The sequence below is a fragment of the Furipterus horrens genome, unplaced genomic scaffold (genome assembly GCF_987537825.1).
Source record: "Furipterus horrens unplaced genomic scaffold, mFurHor1.1.pri manual_scaffold_9, whole genome shotgun sequence".
Lineage (NCBI taxonomy): Eukaryota > Metazoa > Chordata > Mammalia > Chiroptera > Furipteridae > Furipterus > Furipterus horrens.
Window position 1 is genome coordinate 52846115 of NW_028327179.1, and position 21704 is coordinate 52867818.

Genomic DNA, 21704 nt, shown 5'->3' on the forward strand with positions numbered 1-21704 from the left:
GTCAACGGCGTGCTTGGTTTAACAGGCTGGTGTCCTTGTTGTGTTTCAGTCATTTCTCCCCGAGTTTGTTCCTCCTGGATTGTCTCCTTAACAGGAGCGAGCTGAGAACACTGTTCCTACTCCGCGGCCATCTTGGTCCCCCGACCTAAAGTGATTATTGATAGGTATGTATTTACTGTAACTTTATTTATTATATTTATGCTCCTCTTTTTTTCTTTCTTGTTATTAAAGAAGCCCCTTTGACATTTATTGTAATACTAGTTTGGTGATAATGAACTTCTTTAGGGTTTTTTTTTTTGTGTGTGTGTGTGTCTTGGTAGGTCTTCATTTCTTGTTCAATTTTAAATGATATCCTTACTGGGTGTAGTAGTCTTGATTGTAGGTCCTTGCTTTTCATCCCTTTCACTATTTTGTTCTAGTCTCTTCTGGCCTGAAATGTTTCTGTTGAAAAATCAGTTGACACTCCTATGGAAAGTCCCTTGTAAGTAACTGCCTTTTGCTCTTTTTAGGAGTCCCTCTGTGTCTTTAACCTTTGCCATTTTAATTATGATGTGTCTTGGTTTGGGCCTTTTGGGGTTTATTTTGTTTGGGATTCTGTGCTTCCTGGACTTGTGTTTCCTTTTTCTTTGCCATGTTTGGGGGGTTTTCAGTCATTACTTCTTCAAATGGGCTCTCAATCCTTTGCTCTCTCTCTTTTCCTTCTGGTACCCCTATGATATGGATGTTGTTATGATTGATCTTGCCCCAGAGGTTACTTAAACAATCCTCATTTAATTTTTTTTTTTTCTGTTCAGATTGGGCATTTTCATCTACCTTGTCTTCCAAATTGCTGATTCAGTTTTTTTTTTTTTTTTTTTTGCTTCATCTAGTCTCCTGTTGATTTCTTCTAGCATATTCTTTGTTTCAGATATTGTTTTCTTTACCTCTGATTTTTTAATGGTTTCTATGTCCTTTGTTATGATTACTGTTTCTTTGTTTTTAAGTTCTCATTGAGTTCATCCATTCTTCTTCTGGGTTCCTTATAACTATTGTTTGGAACTCGGCGAATGGTAGATTGCTTGCCTTCACTTTATTTAGTTCTTTTTCTGGAAATTTCTTCTGTTCTTTCATTTGGGGCATGTTTTATGTCTCCTCACTTTTACTGCCTGTCTGTATTTTTTCTGTGTATTATGTAGAGCTTCTATGACTCTCAGTCTTGGTAGGGTGGCCTTATGTAGTAGGTGTCCTGTTAGGCTCAGTAGCTCAGCCTCCCTGATCACCTGGGCTATCTACTCCTAGAAATTCCCCTTGAGTGGGTTATGTAAGCCCTCCTGTTGTAGTTAAGTCTTGATTGTCACTGGATAGACCATGGATTGATTCAACCCTCAGGCTGGCTGACTATGAGGGTTGACTCTGACCAAAGTGTACAAGCTGCTCTGCAGGGGTTGACACCATAAAGAGGAATTTGCCCCAGTAGGGTCTGGTGCCTGTGGAGACTTCCCTTTGGATATGCCATTTTGGAGCCAACTGGGTCATGTTCTCATGTTGTTGGTAGTCTACTACCAGGTGTGTTAGTTCTGGGGCCTCTTGTGAGGGATGCAAATGCATGTCAAAGTCAGACGCTGCTTGTGTCTGGGCCTGGGTTGCCTGTTAGGTGCCACAGAGTGATCCACCATTTGTGTCTGCCTCTACTTTCCTTGGTGCACATGGGAGGGGCCAAGCTGTGTATAAAAGCTGGCACTGAACCCAGGGAAGATCAGTAAAGGCCCAAGGCACCCCAAGATTCACTTTTGCCTGCTGACTACCTGTTAGGTCCAGTCACTGAAAGAGCCTCAGGCAGTATATGAGTTGTATGAGTGGTGTTCATCAAATTAATGTAGATTCAAACTTGGCACCATTTGTGGGTCTGAGGCCACACAACAAAAATCCCAGGGTACACCAATGCCAGCTGCCACGCACCTGGTGCCCATGGACCTTTGTGGTGGGGTGGGACCTCAGAGAGTCATCAGAGTGAGGCCAGCAGAATATATTGAGCTAAAACAGACCAAGATTTGGACATGTGGAGGGAGAGTTATGCACAGATAAGGTGGCACTGGTTAAGTGTGTGTGTGGGAAAAAGGCCCACATTGTTGAGCCACACAACTTAGTCTTGACATCTCATGAGTCTGCCTGGACCTCCTCAAGAGCCCTCCAAGAAAGTCTGCACTCTTGGCCTAGGCTAGCCTCAGCCAGCAGACTCCTCTGCAGCCCACGAGCATGGCAAGGCAGAGCCACAGGGAGTTGGGAGGCTGGGGCTAATGCATTGTCCCAGGCTGATGCTGTATGGAGGAGAGTGCTTGGCCCAGGAATATGGCATCTGTGGGAGGTATAGGAGAGGGAGTCAGCACAGGGACTCTGGTGGCTGCCCTTTCAGCCCTCTCCCTCAGGCCATACAATCGTTTCTTCCTGTATGACTCTAGTCTGCTCTGCCCTGCCTTCCTTCCCCTGGAGCACAGGGTGAGTGACCACGAATCAGATTTTGTGTGCTGGCCCTTTAAGAGGGCATCTGAGTTTCTAGCATACTCCTATGTCTCTCTGGTGGACAGAATCCCCACTGATTTTCACAGCCAGATCTTATGTGGGCACTTCTTACCCACTCTGCTGCTCCAGGCTGGGGAGCCTGGCATGGGATTGAGACCCCTTTCTCCTCAGGGGTGTTCTTTGCAGCTGAGATATCCTTCTAGAGTCTCAACAGTTGCATGTGGGTATGGGGCCAGCCTTTTTCATGGCCCTGCCCTTATTACCAGTCTCAGTGTGGCTTCTTGTGGAAGTCCTTGATTATTAGACTTTTGTTTCACATGTCTTTAGTTGGTTATTTAGGTTTGGTTGTTCTGTAATTTAGTTGTCATTCTTGTTTGGTCCTGGAAAGTGGTGAGTGTAACTTCTACCTGTTCCACAGCCATATTGGACCCTCCTTGCTCCTTTTAATAACTGCTTCTTTGTGGCCCTGGCCAGGTAGCTTACTTGGTTAGAGCATTGCCCTGATATGCCAAGGTTGTGGGTTTAATCTCCAGTCAAGTACATATGAGATACAACCAATGAATGCATAAATAAGAGGAAAAACAAATTGATGTTTCTCTCTCTCTCTCTCTCTTCACCTCTCCCCATTCCTCTCTCTCTAAAATCAACCAATCAAAATAAATAAATAAATAGCTGCTTCTTTGCTTGCTATAGTTTGGCAGGTCTCATGTATTCAAGCCCTGTTGGCTGTCAGTGCTAAGTGTTTTGTGGATCTATCTCTCAGGTGGGATTCTTTTTAAAATGAAAGTATAGTTGACATATTGTATTAATTTATATTTCAGGTATACAACACAGTGATTTATATTCCTTATGATGTGATCACCCCAATATGTCTAATAGTCATCTGCCACTGTACAAAGTTACTACAGTATTATTGACTATTTCCTGTGAAAAAATATGGAATGCACCACAAATTTGCATGTCAACCTAGCACAGGGCCAGGCTAATCTCTGCATTGTTATATTTTTGGTATACATGCTGTTGAAGCATGCACTCAGGTGGTAGTCTTAAAAGTTGAGTCTCTAAATGTGGGGTCCAACCTCTTTACTACTCAGGATGAAGATTGGAGTTTGGGATTTGCTCTAATTGTATGCCGTGGTGGGATTTATGGAGATATTATTACCTGTTTTGATATGGGTATTGTTTTCTCAGTGAATAGGAATCACTCAGGTAGTTTCTGGATTTCTTTCAGAGAGAATTGCTCTATGTGTAGCTTTTTATTCAGTGTGTCTGTGGGAGGAGGGGGAGCTCAGGAGCCTCTTGTGTTGCCACTTTTAAAGACTGTCCTAGTCGTTTACTTTTTTTTTAATGTTTTTTATTGATTATATTGTTACAACAGTTCCAATTTTCTCCCCCTTGTTCCCCTCCACCCAGCACCCCCTCCCCCAGCAATCCCCCCCAAGTCCATACCCCTGGTTCGTAAAAATTAACTATCCCCCCCCTCTCAAATATTAGGACCCTTTGTAATCTTGTAAAGGACAATGGGCGAAGGTCTCAAGCTCCTCTAGCTGCTTCAAGCTGGACATGGTCGTCGTCCTACCTACCCTTGGGTCCAGAAAACCCTAATAAGAGTGGGGGTGTGGAGGGGAGGGTGGCCTTCCCACATGGGGAAGGATCGTGCAGACTCCAGGTCAGTTGGCTGTCTCCGGTCAACAGCGTGCTTGGTTTAACAGGCTGGTGTCCTTGTTGTGTTCTGGGGGCAACAGATTTGGCGAAAAGGGTTAAAAGACATCATTCAATCCATAACTCGTCGGCAGCCGTCCGTCTCGAGAGACGATGGTGTAGCTTCTTAAGAGTCTATCTGCACCGCCGAGAATGGCTGTGCAGTCCGACTCGGGAGTGACACGGTATCTGTCTCCTCCCGTGTTGAATCGACATCTTGTGATGATGCTGGAGTGTCCTCTCCAGTGAAGCTGAAGCTACAGAGCCTGGGCAGGGTGATATGGAGGGTCTGCTGTTGCCCATGCAGCAGACCCCCCCTCTCTTCGCAGCTGAAGGGTCCAAGGGAAAGACGGAGTCAATACAGCTTGGCTTCAGGTGCGCCGCAGGAGTTGCCGGTGTTGACTACAACGTCAAACCGCCTTAGGGACTCTGGCTCCGGATTTTCTGTCGGGGTTTACTCCCTTAGCCTTTCCCCTGAAGAGGTATGCCGCAAGGCAGCGGAGGTTTTTTGGAGTCAGAGTTTTCCTTCTCTGATGTGCCCTGACTGGAAGATCGAACCAGCGACACTTAGCTCGCAGGCCGACGCTCAATCCACTGAGCCAAACCAGCCAGGGTGTCTAGAATACCACCTACCTGAAAAAACCACTTACGAGCAGCTCCACTTCTTTGTGGGTCCTTAGGTACTTTTCGTTAGCAATCCGCGTCTGAATCTGGCGACAAGAGCAAAGAGTCACCCTCCATGAGGAGGCAGGTGTCAGGGTTCAAGACCTGGAGGTGTGAAGGGCTGGATCTCTAAGAAGGCAGGCTTAATGGTCAAACATCCTGCGAAAAGACCCGGGTAAAAGCGCACATCGCTTCTCCAGCCCTTCCAATCCATAACTACTAGATGACAAAAGGCAGGGATTAATTTTTCAATGTTCCATATTAGGGAAAAAAAAAAAAAAAAAGCTTCTTTGTAAGAAGGTGTGCTAGGCACATCTCGCCTGTCCAAAACCCTTTTGCCCATTATACTTAGTTTGGGCTGAGGTAAATAGTTTAGGTTTTTCCCCCTCTCAGACCTCTGGGCCTTTTCTGTCCAAGCCATTAGGATAGAAAAGCGAAACCCGTTTTAAAGTGAAGCCCACAGACCACCCCATTCTTCCCCAACCCAGCCATTTAGTTCAGCCAAACCGTTGAGTCTCAGGAGGCAGCGCTGCAGAGAGGATTAAGTGAGGCTTATGCGAACAGATAATCACTCAGGTAATGCGATCATTGGCTTATGTCCTTTGAAAACCAAAAAAACGTGTTAATTTATGTAACCTAACCCGCAAACAAGTCTCTAAATCTGGAGAAGAAACTTTTAAGACGGTTAGTTGCCCTGTTTTATACTCTACTACTGATCATTGTGATTTTCCTTGAATAATAATTTTTCTCCCTAAGGTTACCCTCCTTGTCTTTAAAGGGACTACATTAAGTCCATTTTTAATTTATCCTGTTTGTTTGCATAAACATAACAAGAGCAGCAAATGATCACTTATGATCTTTAGTTCTGCTTTGCTGGAACTTACCCAAGGAATATTTGGGGTGACCTTCAGTCTGTTCTTCAGGGCACAGAAGCTGTGCCACATATCTGGCATTCATCCTTGCCTGTACACACCTGTTTTTTCCAAGTCTTTCTGGTCTTTCCTTGTGCCTTAAGGTCCCTTCTAGCCATCTTTCAGGAAAACAACCTTCGTTCCTTCCCTGGAAAGATTGCTGTGGACCGCACAACCAACCATGGTACCAGGCCTTTTATCTCACGGGCTTTTATTACCTTTGAAAGTCATTCCCAGTTCCTCAGGGCTTTCTGGTAACAATCTGAGCCCAAGTATGTTTCCTTTAGGCTTGACATTCCAGTCAAAGACTTGGTCAAAAAAAAAAAAAAAAAAGAACCTCTGTTGACAACTGGTCTTATTAGTCTATGCAAAGGAACTTATGTCATTACTTACTTGTTTAGAATGCCAAACTCTGGAGGGATCAAATAGGGAGAAAGATATACAACGTGAAGGAAAATCTTTGTCCTAATATTCACTGAACTGGCATTTCCATTCTTCATATTTTCATTTTTCCCCCACTAAAAAATTTTTGTTTGTTTTTCCATTACAGTTGTCTCACTTTCTTAGCCCTCTTGTTTCCCTGCACCCTGTCCCTCCCCTCCCCCACATTTAGTCCCCACTCAGTTGCACCTGTCTGTGGGTCATTCATAAATATATATTTTTTTTAACTTGACCCATCCCCTTACACCTTTTTTTTCCTCCCCCCCGCCCCCCTTGTTACTGTTAGTCTACTTCTTGTTTACATACCTCTGGTTCAATTTTGCTCATTTGTTTGTGTTGTTCATTAGTTTCCTGTAATAGGTGACAGCATAAGGTATTTTTCTTTTGTTGCCTGACTTATTTCACTAAGCATAATTTTCTCTAGTTCCATCCATGTTGTTGCAAATGGTAGAAGTTCCTTCTTTCTTTCTGCTACATAGAATTCCATTGTGTAAATGTACCACAGTTTTTTGATCCACTCATCTACAGATGGGCATTTAGGTTGTTTCCAGCACTTGGCTATTGTAAATAGTGCTGCTATGAACATTGGAGTGCATAGGTTCTTTTGAATTGGTGTTTCGGGATTTTTTTGGATATAATCCTAGCAATGCAATTGCTGGTTCAAAAGGCAGTTCCATTTTTAGTTTTTTAAGGAAATTCCAAACTGTTTTCCACAGTGGCTGCACCAATCTGCATTCCCACCAGCAATGCACCACGGTTCCCGTTTCTCCGCATCCTCTCCAGCACAAGTTGTTTGTTGATTTGTTGATGATTGCCATTTTGACTGGTGTGAGGTGGTATCTCATTGTGGTTTTAATTTGCATCTCTCTGATGGCTAGTGATGTTGAGCATACTTTCATATGTCTATGGGCCCTCTGTATGTCTTCTTTGGAGAAGTGTTTGTTCAGGTCCTTTGCCCATTTTTTAATTGGGTTGTCTGTCTTCTTGGTGTTGAGTCGTATGAGTTCTTTATATATTTTGGAGATCAATCCCTTGTCTGAGATGTCATTGGCGAATATATTTTCCCATATGGTTGGTTTCCTTTGCATCTTGCTGATGTTTTCTTTAGCTGAGCAGAAACTTTTTAGTTTGATGTAGTCCCATTTGTTTATTCTTTCCTTTATTTCCCTTGCCTTAGGAGATATATCAGTGAAAATGTTGCTACGTGGGATATCTGAAATTTTCCTGCCTATTTTTTCCTCTAGGACTTTTATGGTGTCACGGCTTACATTTAAGTCTTTGATCCATTTTGAGTTTATTCTGGTGTATGGTGTGAGCTGGTGGTCTAGTTTCATTTTTTTGCATGTCCCTGTCCAGTTCTCCCAACACCATTTGTTGAAGAGGCTCTTTTCACTCCATTTGATGTTCTTTCCCCCTTTGTCAAATATTAGTTGACCATATGAACCTGAGCTTATTTCTGGGCTCTCTATTCTGTTCCATTGATCTATATGTCTGTTTTTATGCCAGTACCAGACTGTTTTGATTACCGTGGCCTTGTAGTATAGTTTGATATCAGGTATTGTGATTCCTCCTACTGTGTTCTGCCTCAAAATTGCTGTGGCTATTCGGGCTCTTTTTTGGTTCCATATAAATTTTTGAAGTATTTGTTCTAGGTCTGTGAGATATGTTGCTGGTATTTTAATAGGGATTGCATTGAATCTATAAATTGCTTTGGGTAGTATGGACATTTTAATGATGTTGATTCTTCCCATCCATGAGCATGGTATACGCTTCCATTTATTTGTATCTTCTTTAATTTCTTTCTTCAGTGTTATGTAGTTTTCTGTGTACAGGTCTTTTACCTCTTTGGTTAAGTTTATTCCTAGGTATTTTATTTTTCTTGTTGCTATGGTAAATGGGATTTTTCTTTCAGTTTCTATCTCTGAGTTTTTATTGTTGGTGTATAAAAATGCCTTCGATTTCTTAATATTGACTTTGTATCCTGCTATTTTGCCGAATTCACTTATTAGATTGAGTAGTTTTTTTGTGGAGTCTAAAGGATTTTCTATGTACACCATCATGTCATCTGCAAATAATGACAGTTTTACTTTCTCTTTTCCAATTTGGATGCCTTTTATTTCTCTTTCTTGTCTGATTGCTGTGGCTAGAACTTCCAGGACTATGTTGAATAGGAGTGGAGAGAGCGGACATCCTTGTCTTGTTCCTGATCTCAGGGGGAATGCTCTCAGTTTTTGCCCATTGAGTATGATGTTGGCTTCAGGTTTCTCATATATGGCCTTTATTATGTTGAGGTATGCTCCCTCTATTCCCATTTTGCTGAGAGTTTTTATCATAAATGGGTGTTGTACTTTATCAAATGCTTTTTCCGCATCTATTGATATGATCATGTGGTTTTTGTCTTTCATTTTGTTTAGGTGGTGTATCACGTTTATTGATTTGCGAATATTAAACCATCCTTGCATCCCTGGGATGAATCCAACTTGATCGTGGTGTATGATCTTTCTAATGTGTTGCTGGATCCGGTTTGCCAATATTTTGTTGAGGATTTTAGCATCTATGTTCATCAGCGATATTGGTCTGTAGTTTTCTTTCTTTGTTGTGTCTTGACCTGGTTTTGGAATTAGGGTTATACTGGCTTCATAGAACGAGTTTGGGAGTCTTCCCTCTTCTTGTATCTTTTGGAATAGTCTGAGGAGGATAGGAGTTAGTTCTTTCCTAAATGTTTTATAGAATTCACTTGTGAAGCCATCTGGTCCTGGGCTTTTGTGTGCTGGGAGTTTTTTGATTACTGCTTCAATTTCGCTAGCTGTTATTGGTCTATTCAGACTTTCTGCTTCTTCTTGATTCAGTTTGGGCAGACTATAGTTTTCCAGGAATCTGTCCATTTCCTCTAGGTTGTCAAATTTCTCGCCATACAGTTGTTCGTAATAATTTCTTATAATTCTTTGTATTTCTGTGGTATCAGTTGTGATTTCTCCTCTTTCATTTCTGATTTTATTTATTTGGGTGCTCTCTCTTTTTTTCTTGATGAGCCTGGCTAAAGGCTTGTCAATTTTGTTTATCTTTTCAAAGAACCAGCTCCTACTCTTGTTGATCTTTTGAATTGTTACTTTAGACTCTATGTCATTTAATTCTGCTCTGATCTTGATGATTTCCTTCCTTCTACTTGATCTGGGTTTTGCTTGTTGTTCTTCCTCTAGTTCTTGTAGCTGTAGGGTTAAATTTTTTATTAGAGATTCTTCTAGCTTTTTTAGGTAGGCTTGTATTGCTATGAACTTTCCTCTTAAGACTGCTTTCGCTGTATCCCATAGGTTTTGGGTTGTTGTGTGTTCATTATCATTGGTTTCCAGGAACTTTTTGATTTCTTCCTTGATGTCATTGTTAACCCATTCATTATTTAATAGCATGTTATTCATTCTCCATGAGTTTGAATGTTTTTGAGTTTTTTCCTCGAGGTTGATTTCCAATTTTAAGGCATTGTGATCTGAGAAGATGCTTGATATAATTTCAATTTTCTTGAATTTATTGAGGCTTGTTTTGTGTCCTACCATGTGGTCTATCTTTGAAAATGTTCCATGTGCACTTGAGAAATATGTATATTTTGCTTCTTTGGGGTGTAAACTTCTATATATATCGACTAAGTCCATTTGATCTAAAGTGTTGTTCAGTGCCTCAATATCTTTGGTGTTTCTTTGCTTTGAAGATCTGTCCATTGTTGACAATGGGGTGTTAAAGTCCCCTACGATGAGTGTGTTGCTGCCTATATCTTTCTTGGAGTCTTTCAAAATTTTCCTTACATATTTGGGTGCTCCTAAGTTGGGTGCATATATATTTATAAGGGTTATATCTTCTTGATGGATTTTTCCCTTAAGTATTATGAAATGCCCTTCTTTGTCTCTTTTTATGGACTTTGCTGTGAAATCTGTTTTATCTGATATAAGTATTGCTACCCCGGCTTTTTTTTCATGTCCATTTGCTTGGAATACATTTTTCCATCCCTTTACTTTCAGTCTGTGTAGATCTTTTGTTCTAAGGTGGGTCTCTTGTAGACAGCATATATGTGGGTCATTCTTTCTAATCCATTCAGCTACCCTATGTCTTTTAATTGGAGCGTTTAATCCACTTACATTTAAGGTTATTACTGATAAGTACTTATTCATTGTCATTTTCCCCCTTTGTACTCGTGTTCTTCTCTGTTTCTCTCTGTTTCTTTATCTTCTTAGAGCAGACCCTTTAGCATCTCTTGCATTGCTGGTTTGGTGGAGATGTATTCTTTTAGTCTTCCTTTGTCTGAGAAACTCCTTATTTCGTCTTCCATTTTGAAAGAGAGCCTTGCTGGGTAGAGTATTCTTGGTTGTAGGCCTTTGTTTTTCATTGCTTGGAATATTTTTTGCCATTCCCTTCTGGCTTGTAGTGTTTCTGCTGAGAAATCTGAGGATAGCCTTATTGGAGCTCCCTTGTATGTTATTAGTTGTTTCCCTCTTGCTGCTTTTAGGATTCTCTCTTTGTCTTTGAATGTTGCCATTTTAATTATGATGTGTCTTGAGGTGGGCCTGTTGGGGTTCATCTTCATTGGGACCCTCTGTGCCTCCTGGATTTGCGTGACTCTTTCTCTCCTCATGTGAGGGAAGTTTTCTGTCATTAGTTTTTCAAAGAGGTTTTCTATCCCTTGCTCTTCTTCTTCTCCTTTGGAATTCCAATGATACGGATATTGTTACGTTTCATGTTGTCCTGCAGCTGTCTTAGAACCTCTTCAGTCTTGTTCAGTCTTTTTTCATTTTGTTGCATTGTCTGGGAGTTTTTGTGTACGTTGTCCTCCAGCTCGCTGATCCGATCTTCTGCTTCCTCTAGCCTGCTTTTAATTCCTTCTACTGTGTTCTTCAATTCAGAGATTGTATTCTTCATTTCCTCCTGGCTCTTATTGATAGCTTCCATGTCCTTTTTGATGCTGGTATAATTCTAAGTTCCTTATAGTTCTTCTGGAGTTCACTGTAGTTTTTCTGGAGTTCTTTGTAGTTTCCACTGAGCTCATTTAGCTTCTCCATAATTCATGTTTTAAATTCTGTATCTGATATTTTGCTCCCCTCTATTTCATTTAGCACTCTTTCTGGGGATTCTACCTTTCCTTTCGATGGAGGGTTGTTTCTCTGTCTCCCCATTTTTGTGATTCCTTTTGTTTGTTGGTGCTTCTTGGAATGATCAGTTCTTCCTGGATCTGCCTCTGGTAGCGTCAGATCATGTACCAGACTGGCCCTAGGCAGCCTGTTGGAGACTTCCAGGGATCTACTGCCTTTGTCTCTCTTCTTTAGTTGTTACTATACTCAATCTGTGATCAGCCGTCAGGCTTAAGGACCGTGGGTGTGGCAACTTAATTCCTGTAGGCAGGGCTTTTATTTCCCCTTAGTATGACACCACTTGGAGGGGGATGGTCTGTCTGCTGTACTGGGGCTGAGTCAGCACTGGCTGGTCCTGGGAGGGGGTTAGTGTAGCTTCCACTTACTCCTCCGCCCTCCTGGATCTCCGTCTGTGTTGTCCTTGATGATATTTCTTTAATCTGTCTGGTTGTATTTCAGCTACTTTTTGGTGGATCTTTTTCTCTGGTTAGTTGATTGAGAGTCACTCTGCCCACCTTGCCTTGAGATCTTTTGTGAAGGTGTCAGTCATTCCTCCCCGAGTTTGTTCCTCCTGGATTGTCTCCTTAACAGGAGCGAGCTGAGAACACTGTTCCTACTCCGCAGCCATCTTGGTCCCCCCTCCTAGTCGTTTACTTTTGTTCCACCTTTCAAATCATGTGTTAGTACATTCAGTGGAAAAACTTAAGTCACATCTAGAACTGTAGCTGTAAGGAAGTTTGACATATGAATCTTTTATATTTCCAGATGCTGAAGGATTAGAAGGCAACTAGAAAGAGGTTTGACATTGTTGACAAATGCCAATTTACCAAATCCACCACAACTTGTGGGTCAAAGAAAAAAATTATAATTTAAATTGAACATTATTTAGAATTGAACAATGTAACACTAAGTATCAGAATTTGTGAGGTGCAGTTAAAATGCTACCCTGACTTCTGGCCAAGATGGAGGCATAGGTAGACATGATTCACCACCCACCACAACAATAAGAAGAAATACAGCTACCTCAGAACTAAAAACAACCAGAACTACCAGAAAGTCGAACTGCATGGAAGTCCAACAAAAAAAGATATAAAGAAATAATACTCATCCAGATGGGTAGCAGGGGTGGAGCCAGGGTGGAGAGGACATTGTGTGGCCACAGTGGCAGCAAGGCAGTGGCTGTGGCCAGCCAACGGGGTGCAGTCACACATTATAAAAGCCAGGAGGGACACTTGGGGAGCAATTCCAGCCCCAGACCAACTGTGCAACTCACAGTTCCAGCACCAGAGAAAATAAAACCTTATTCCTTCTGACTGTGAAAACCAGTGGGGGTTGGGGCAGTGGAAGAAATTGCCAGTCTCTCAGCAGAGTCCATTTGTCTAGAGGCCTGCACAGTTCTAAAAAGTCTGCAAATCCACCCACTCTGGGAACCATAACCAGAGCAACTGCCAGAGGGACACCAGTCACATATGGGAAGTGATAGAAGTACCTGGAAAAGAGCAAGTGCTGAGCAAGTGGCATTGTTCCCTCTCAGACCCCTACTCCACATACAGAACCACAAAGTGGTGAAACAGGTTCCCTGCACTGACAAATACCTAAGACTCCACCCCTTATAATGTAACAGGAGAAACAGCTCTTCCTAAGGCACAGAGGCAAATGCAGGAGGCTGTCAAGTTTAGGAGACAGTGAAGTATGGCCCAAAAGAGGGAACAGATCAAGGTTCCAGTGGGACAACTAAGAGATGAGGAGATAACTAATTTCACAGATGCTGAGTTCAAAACACTGGTGATAAGGATGCTCATAGACTTGACAGACATGCTTGAGTATCGAAAATGCATAAGGGAAGAAAGGAAACTATGTTAAGTGAAATGAAGGAAAATCCACACAAAACCAATGGTGAAGGGAAGGAAGCCAGGGTTCAAATCAATGATTTGGAACATAAGGAAGAAATAAATAGTCAACCACTACAGAATCAAGAAACAAGACTTGAAAAAAAATATGAAAAGGCTTAGGAACCTCTGGGACAACTTTAAACGTGTCAACACCTGAACCATAGGGGTGCCAGAAGGAGAAGAGGAAGAGCAAGAAATTGAAAACTTATTTGAAAAAATAATGAAAGAAAACTTATCTAATTTGGCAAAGAAATAGACATACAAGTCCAGAAAGCATAGAATCCCAAACAAGTTGGACCCAAAGAGGACCACACCAACACACATCATAATTAAAATGCCAAAGGTTAAAGATAAAGAGGGAATCTTAAAAGCAGCAAGAGAAAAGAAGAGAGTTACCTACAAAAGGGTGCATATAAGACTATCTGCTGATTTCTCAAAAGAAGGGACTGGCAAGAAGTATTCTGAGTGATGAAAAGCAAGGGCCTACAACCAAGATTTCCAGCAAAGCTATCATTTATAATGGTAGGGCAGATAAAGTTCTTCCCAGACAAGGTAAAGCTAAAGGAGTTCATCATCACCAAGCCCTTATTATATGAAATGTTAAAGGGGCTTATTTAAGAAAAAGAAGATCAAAACTACGGACAATAAAATGACAACAAACTCCACAACTATCAACAACTGAATCTAAAAAACAAAAACAAAAACAATCTAAGAAAACAACTACAATAGAAACAGAATCATAGGTATGGGGGTCATTTGGAGGGTTATCAGGTGGGAGGGAGCAGGGGGAGAAATGGGGAAATGGTGCCAGGATTAAGAAACATAATTGGTAGGTACAAAATAGACAGGAGGATGTTGGGAATAGTATAGGAAAGCGTGAAGCCAAAGAACTTATATGCATGACTCATGGACATGAACTAAGGGGCGTGGGACTGCTGGAGGAAAGTGGGGTACTGGGTGGAGGGAGCAAAGGGAAAAAAATTGGGACAACTGTGACAGCATAATCAATAAAATATACTTTAAAAAATGCTACCCAGAAACTGATAGCTTAAATGTTTATATCAGAAAAGAAAGGATCAACCATAATGAGCTAAGATTTCATCTTCAAAATTTTAATAATAAATTTAGCATATCAAACACAAAGAAATATAGTAGTTTAGAAATAAGAGAGGATTTATTGACACAAATAAACATATATCAAGAAAAGAAACAAAACCAAGAATTGGTTCACAGCAGTAAAATAAACTTCAGGCAAAATTATTCCATACAAAAAATATAAATAAATAAAAATAAAAAGATATAAATAAACAGTAGGGATGAAAATGGAAAGAGAACTACAGATACTGCAGACATTATAATAATAAAAGGATGTTATGAACAACCTTTTTTAATACACTTGAAGACAGTTTAAATTATTAAATTCATTGAACAGTATAACTTACATTTACTTAAGAATAAATTTGGACTTCTGGGCAATATGGAAGCATAAATACACATGCCGCATCTCCTCACAACTAAGAAGAAATTTACAACCCCTTTAAAACTAAAAAAAAAAAAAAAAAAAAAACCCACACAGAAAATTCAGAAAATTGAAAATACAGGGAAGTTCAGCAAAGAAATAAAGACGAAATAATCAGCCAGAAAGCTTGAGGGGGGCAGAGCTGGGATGGAGAGAAAGAGGAGTGGAGCAGCGGCTGCAGGGGTGGTGTTTGGCAGGCAGTGGTGGCTGGTGGGTGCAGCAGCTAGCTGTACCTGGGGTGAGAAACACAGTCATACAGTTTAAACCCAAGAAGTGATCCCAGTCCCAAACCAGACTGCATAGCTTGCAGTTCCAGTGCCAAGGAAAATAGAGCCACATTGCTTCTGACTGTGAAATCAAGTGGGAGCTAGGGCGGAGGAAGAAGCTACTAGTCTCGAAAAGGAGGCAGCTTGCTTAGTATGGCAAGGGGGAGAACTTCCTGGAAAAGTAGTGGCAACTGGCACTTTTCCCTCTTAGACCCCTCTCCTTACATACAGCGCGAAAATGTGGTGAAACAGTCACCAGCACTAACCAATACCTAAGGCTGTGCTCCCTATAATGTAAGAGGTGCGACAGCCCCACAGAATTCACAGAGGCAAATATGGAAAGCTGTCCTGATGAGGGGACAGAGAAGCGGGGCAGATGAAGGTCCCCGTGACACAACTAAGCAATGAGCAGATAGCACATCTAACGGATTAGGAGATAGTGAGCTTAACAGATGCACAGTTCAAGGCACAGGTAATAAAGATGCTCACAGACTTAACAGCAAAGGTTAAACAGTACAAGGAAAGAATGAAGGCTATCCTGGCTGAAATGAAGGAAAATCCATACGAAACAAGTGGTGAAGAAAAGGAAACCAGGGATCAAATCAACAAATTGGAACATAAGGAAGAAATAAACAGTTGACCTATACAGAAGGAGGAAACAAGAATTTAAAAAACTGAGGAGAGGCTTAGAAACCTCTGGGACAGCTATAAATGTGCCAACATCTGAATCATAGGGTTGCCAGAAGATGAAGAGCGAGAGCAAGAAATTGAAAAATTATGTGAAAAAATAATGAAGGAAAACTTCCCTAATTTGGCAAAGGAAAGCACAGGGAGTCCCAAACAAACTAGACCCAGGGAGGACCATACTAAGACACATAATCAAAATGCAAAAGGTTAAGGATAAAGAGAGAATCTTGAAACAAAAGAGATGAGGAGAATTACCTATAAAGGGGTACCTATAAGATTGTCAACTGATTTCTCAAAAGAAAGTCTGCAGGCAAGAAGTGACTGGCAGGAAATATTCAAACTGATGAAAAGCAAGGACCTACAACCAAGACTGTTCTATCCAGAAAAGTTATCATTCAGAATGGGTGGGCAGAGGAAGTGCTTCCCAGACAAGGTAAAGCTGAAGGAGTTCATCATCACCAAGCTGTTATTATGTGAAATGTTAAGGGGACTTATTTAAGAAAAAGAAGATGAAAACTATAAACATTAAAGTGAAAACAGTATCACAACTATCAACAACAGAAGCTAGGGAATGGAAACAGGAAACTAAGACAACCAAAGTGAGAACAGAATCATAGGTGTGAGGAGCATGTGGGGGGAGGTCAGTTGGGAGGGAGAAGGAGGGAGAGGGAGGGAAATGGTGCAGGAATTAAGAAGCATAGTAGGAGGGTCCAGAATGGACAGGGGTATGTAGAGAAGAGCTTATACATATGACCCATGCACATGGACTGCTGGAGGAGGGTTGTTGCTGGGTGGAGTGGAGCAAAGGAAAAAGAAATTGGGACACTGTAACAACATAATCAATAAAACATACCAAAAAAAAAAAAAAAAGAATAAATTTAAGAAATGAGCAGTCTTATAATCCTTAAATAACTTGAATCAGCTAGCATCATCCCTTAAAGAAAGAAGCAAGTTCAGAGGTTTTTTAGGTGACATTCATCAAACTTTCAAAAACGAGGTAATTCTGATTATAAGCAAAGTTTTTCAGAGAACTTTTTTCAACAATAGCTGGATTTTTAATAGAATTGCCCATATTGTTTAAATGTTGGCAACTGTGGAGACACTTTCATCACATAGACAAAACAAAATATTTCTGTAGGCTGGTTTTGGCCCACAGTCTATCAGTTTGCAACCCTGTATCTAAACTTAACAGGAAAGAGCTCACCCAAGTCACAGTACAATTAAATTGAAAATTTTATGTCTCCCATTAAGAAAACGGCTGATGGAAATATGAGACAATGACATATGTTTCCAGAGGTGGTTGTGGAAATAAGTCTTGAAAACTAACATTCACAGCTGATTGTAGTTTTCCTAATAAGGCTGAAGCAGAGAGATGAAAAGATGACCTTTCTAGGCTGTCTCATGGACTCGTGTGGCTTTCTAATAAGTGCAGCTTTGTTTTTTAAAAAACATTTAAAGAAGATTTTACTTATTTGTTTTTAGAGAGAGGGGAAGGGAGGGAGAAAGAGGGAGAGAAACATTGATGTGAGAGAGAAACATTGAGATTGCCTCTTGTATACACACCAGCTAGGGACCAAACCTACAACTCAAGCATGTACTCTGACCAGAAATCTAACTGGTGACATTTTGCTTTGTAAAAGATACCCAACCAACTGAGCCACACTGGTCAGGGCAGTGAAGTTCTCTTAATGCTTTTCTTCCCCATTACCATCTCATTTAACAATGAACAGTGATTTGATGCCTCCAATAGACATTCTGGCTTCAGAAATAAAGCATTACAATACTTAGGTCTGGTTTAGAGCTCAGAGTTTTCTCGTCGTCGTCGTCGGCAGCCGTCCGTCTCGAGAGACGATGGCATAGCTTCTTGAGAGTCTATCTGCACCGCCGAGAATGGCTGTGCAGTCCGACTCGGGAGTGACAATCCCTGCCACACTTGTTACAGGTGAAGGCAGATGGCCGTTGTTGCTGCTGTTGATGCTGCTTCCGCCTCGATCTTTTCTGGACCGCCTCCTCGTTGCGCGCAGCCTCTGCACGTGACGTACCTTGCCTGACCGCGAGCCTCCAGGCTAGGCGGTCGTCTGCTTGAACTTCCCATGTGTTGAGATTGATGGAGCATTGTGTCATGTCCTTTTTGCAGATGTCTTTGAACCGCAGTTTTGGGCGCCCTGTCATCCTCTTGCCTTCTGCTAGCTCGCCGTAGAGGAGGTCTTTGGGGATACGGCCTGCATCCATTCTTTTGACATGGCCGAGCCACCTGAGGCGTCTCTCACTAAGAACTGCATGCAAACTGCTCATATTGGCTCGCTTCAGCACCTCGGTGTTGGGAACCTTATCCTGCCAGGTGACATGCAGGACGCGTCGCAGGCACCTCATGTGGAAGCTGTTGAGTTTCCTTTCGTGCCTTGCGTAGGTGGTCCACGTCTCGCTGCCATAGAGGAGAGTGCTGAGTACGCAGGCTTGGTAGATGCGCAGTCTGGTTTTCTCAGTGAGGCTGGAATTGTTCCACGCTCGCCGGTTCAGTCTGGCCATAACTGTGGCTGCCCTGGCGATTCTCCGGTTGACCTCCAAGTCGACTGACAGAGAGCTCGAGATGGTGGACCCGAGGTAAGTGAAGTCGTTGACAACCTCCAGGGTGTATCCGTCGATGGTGATGCATGGGGGAGTCCCCGTGCCTTGAGCCATAACATTCGTCTTCGTCAGGCTGATGGCTAGTCCGAACTCCTTGCATGCGTGGGAAAGGCAAGTGACTAGCTGCTGGAGTCCCTCTTCGGAGTGTGATGTCAAAGCTGCGTCGTCGGCGAAGAGCATCTCACGGATGAGCACCTCTTTGACTTTGGTCTTGGCTCGTAGACGGGCCAGGTTGTAGAGCTTGCCATCGGATCTGGTGTGAATGAAGACACCCTCGCTGCAGTCCTTAAAGGCGTATTGGAGGAGCATGGAGAAGAAGATTCCGAACAGCGTAGGCGCGAGGACGCAGCCCTGCTTTACTCCGCTGCTGACTGGGAAGGCCTCAGAGGTTGCGCCGTTGTAGGACACCGTGCTGTGCATGTTGTCGTGAAAGGACATGACCACAGCAAGCAGATGTGGTGGACAGCCAATCTTCCGTAGCAAGCTGAAGAGTCCGCTTCGACTGACCAGATCAAACGCCTTCGTGAGGTCGATAAAGGCGAGGTAGAGTGGTTTATGCTGCTCGTGACACTTCTCCTGCAGCTGGCGTAGGAAGAAGATCATGTCCACTGTTGATCGGCCAGCTCTGAAGCCACACTGGGACTCAGAGTCCCAGAGTTTTCTACAACATCTTATTACTTACACTTCTTTTTATTAAGATATGTAATATAATGATCAATAACATAGACTTTAGTGCCAGACTGTTTTTATTCAAATTCTGGCTCTACCACTTAATACCTATGTGACCTCTCCATGCCTTAGTTTTCTCACCAATAAAATGGGAATAAAGCAGACAGTATCCCTATTCTTCAGGCATTCATATTCTCCTCATTTTTTTCAATTCTTGTTTCTTCTTTCTGTTCTGGGTGAATATTTCTTCCTTTTGTTCCAAGTCATTGATTTGAATCCCAGCTTCCTTCCCATGACTGTTGGTTCTCTGTATATTTTTCTTTATTTAAATTTATTTAACCTTTACTTCTTCCTTTATATTTTGACCATACTCAATCATTCCTCTGAGTATTCTTATCACCAATGTTTTGAACTCTGCATCTGCTAGGGTGGCTGTATCTATTTCATTTAGTTTTTTTCTGGAGTTTTGTTCTGTTCTTTCATTTGGGCCATACTTCTTTGTCTCCTCAATTTGACAGTCTCCCTGTGTTTGCTCCTGTGTCTTAGGTAAAGCTGCGGCACTTGTTAGGCTATAAGGGGCTGAGCCTTAGGTTTTTGTCAGTGTGGGGAGACCTGTTTCACCACTTTGTGACACTGTATGTGGGGGAGGGATCAGAAAGGGAACAATGCTGCTTGCTTGACACTCGCCCCTTTCTCAGTCACATCAGCCACTTCCTGTATGCAACTGATGCACCTCTAGCTGTTGCCCTGGTGATGGTTCCCAGGGTTTTCATAGTTCTAGGACCATGGGGATCCTTTATATGGACTCTCCTGAGAGAGGGGCAGTTTCTTCTACCACCCTAACTCTCAGTGGTTTTCACAGCCAGAAGCTATGAGACTTTATTTTCCTGGTGCTGGAACCCTGAGCTGCATGGTCTATCCTGGGCCTGGGACCACCCCCCAGTTGTCCCTCTTGGCTTTTATCTGCCACATGTGAATGTGGGACCACTTTTTTTTTGCTGGCTGCAGCTGCTGCCTTGCCACTGTCACCTTGCCACTGCCACCTTGCCTTTGCCATACTATGTCCTGGCTCCCTGGCTCCACTCCTCCTACTTGTCTGGGTGATTATTTCTTCTTAAATTCTTGGGTGTTGGAATTCTATATAGTTCAATTTTCTGGCAATTCTGGTTGTTTTTTGTTTTGAGATAGATGTAACGCTTCTTTTGGTTGTGTGAGGAGGCAAAGCGTGTTTACCTATGCCTCCATCTTGGTCAGAATAAAATGTTTTTTCTTTACCATGAGACTTAGTTCAGGAATGTATAGTCACTGCAGGTTATTCAAGTCAGTTCTTTGCTTATGTTCAGAGGGGCAATCCAAGTTTACTGGACCACATGTCCTCTGCTTTCTGTAGTTAAAATCTTGAATTTCCAGTGATTTGTGATCTTGGTTTTTCATATTCTCCAAGATCCTTCATGCTTTCAACCCTACATTTAGCATTTCTAGTAACACTATTGTTCTCTAATTCCTGTATCCACATTTTTTAAATGTTTCCTACCTTATCTATTCTCTGCTGGTTTGGATTAAAATGTTTAAATTCCTGAGCTCTGTCTTCATCAGTCCTTCAGAATAATGTTTTTCCTCTGCCCTTTGGCTTATACAAGTTGGACCTAAATAGGAGTCACATTATTCTGACCCCCACACTAGACTTTCTTGGTTCAGCCATAAATTCCTGGCCCTTTGTTTCCCTCTAGTGGCCTCATGACTTATTGCTTTATCTGTATGAGATTAACCTTTGTAAATTAGAGCAGTTGTTGAGAGCTACAGTTTTAAAGATATGTCTGTTAATGACTGCATTTCATCTCTGACTGGATTCAGCCTCCTTTATAATACTAAATTATATGTTTAAAGAATGTGCAATTATTTAAAGTAATGAGAAGTCAACAAATAAGTCAGTCTACACACATTTACTGAACACCTAAGTTCCACACACTCTTCTAGACACTAGGACGCAGCTGGAAGAAAATATCCTCCACTGTATTCCAAAACCAATTCTGCTATAATGTTAAATACAAAACACACACACACACACACACACACACATACATAACTTGCATGACTTACATGAAGAGAAGATGTTCACATTGCTCTTTCTAATCCCAACTGAATCTATGCCACTTTTTAATGCTGGCTTGGTTAATTGTAATAGGTTCAGAGAAGTTAATATATAATAGGATAAACAATACAATATTTATGGTAAACCAAAAATTTTCATAACAAATGGAAAATGAGCAAGTTCAGTTTTTTTCTTTCTTTTTTTTAATCCTCAACCCAAGGATATGTTATTGATTTTAGATAGAGAGGAAGTAGGACAGAGAAAAACATTAATGTGAGAGAGAAATATCGATTGGCTGCCTCCTGTCACCTAACCTGGGATCGAACCCACAGCCTTTCGGTGTACAGGATGATACTCTAACCAACTGAGCCACCTGCCCAGGGCAGCAAGTTGAATGTTCTATAGCAAAAAGTAAAAGTGTCAGGATAGTCTTTAGGTTAAGGTTTATGTAACAGTAAATTATTGTAGTTAAAATAGAATTTCACATGAACATTTACGGCAAACTAAGAACCCAATTTTATGATTTAGTGTGAAAGTGCTTTTACTCTAACTTGGCTAATTTTTATACTTTTGTTGTCTTCAAGACTAGCTATGGGCTTGGTATTTTCAAAGCATTTGTGAT

The 21704-nt window shown here is 41.8% G+C and overlaps 1 protein-coding gene and 1 pseudogene across 11 annotated transcripts in view; one reads left to right on the forward strand and one right to left on the reverse strand.

Annotated features, from left to right (window-relative positions):
* Positions 1 to 21704, forward strand: part of LOC150001756 (uncharacterized) — a 112701-nt gene that overhangs the window by 48370 nt on the left and 42627 nt on the right. The gene's annotated exons all lie outside the window — the stretch shown is intronic.
* Positions 3430 to 3528, reverse strand: LOC150001757 (U6 spliceosomal RNA; annotated as a pseudogene).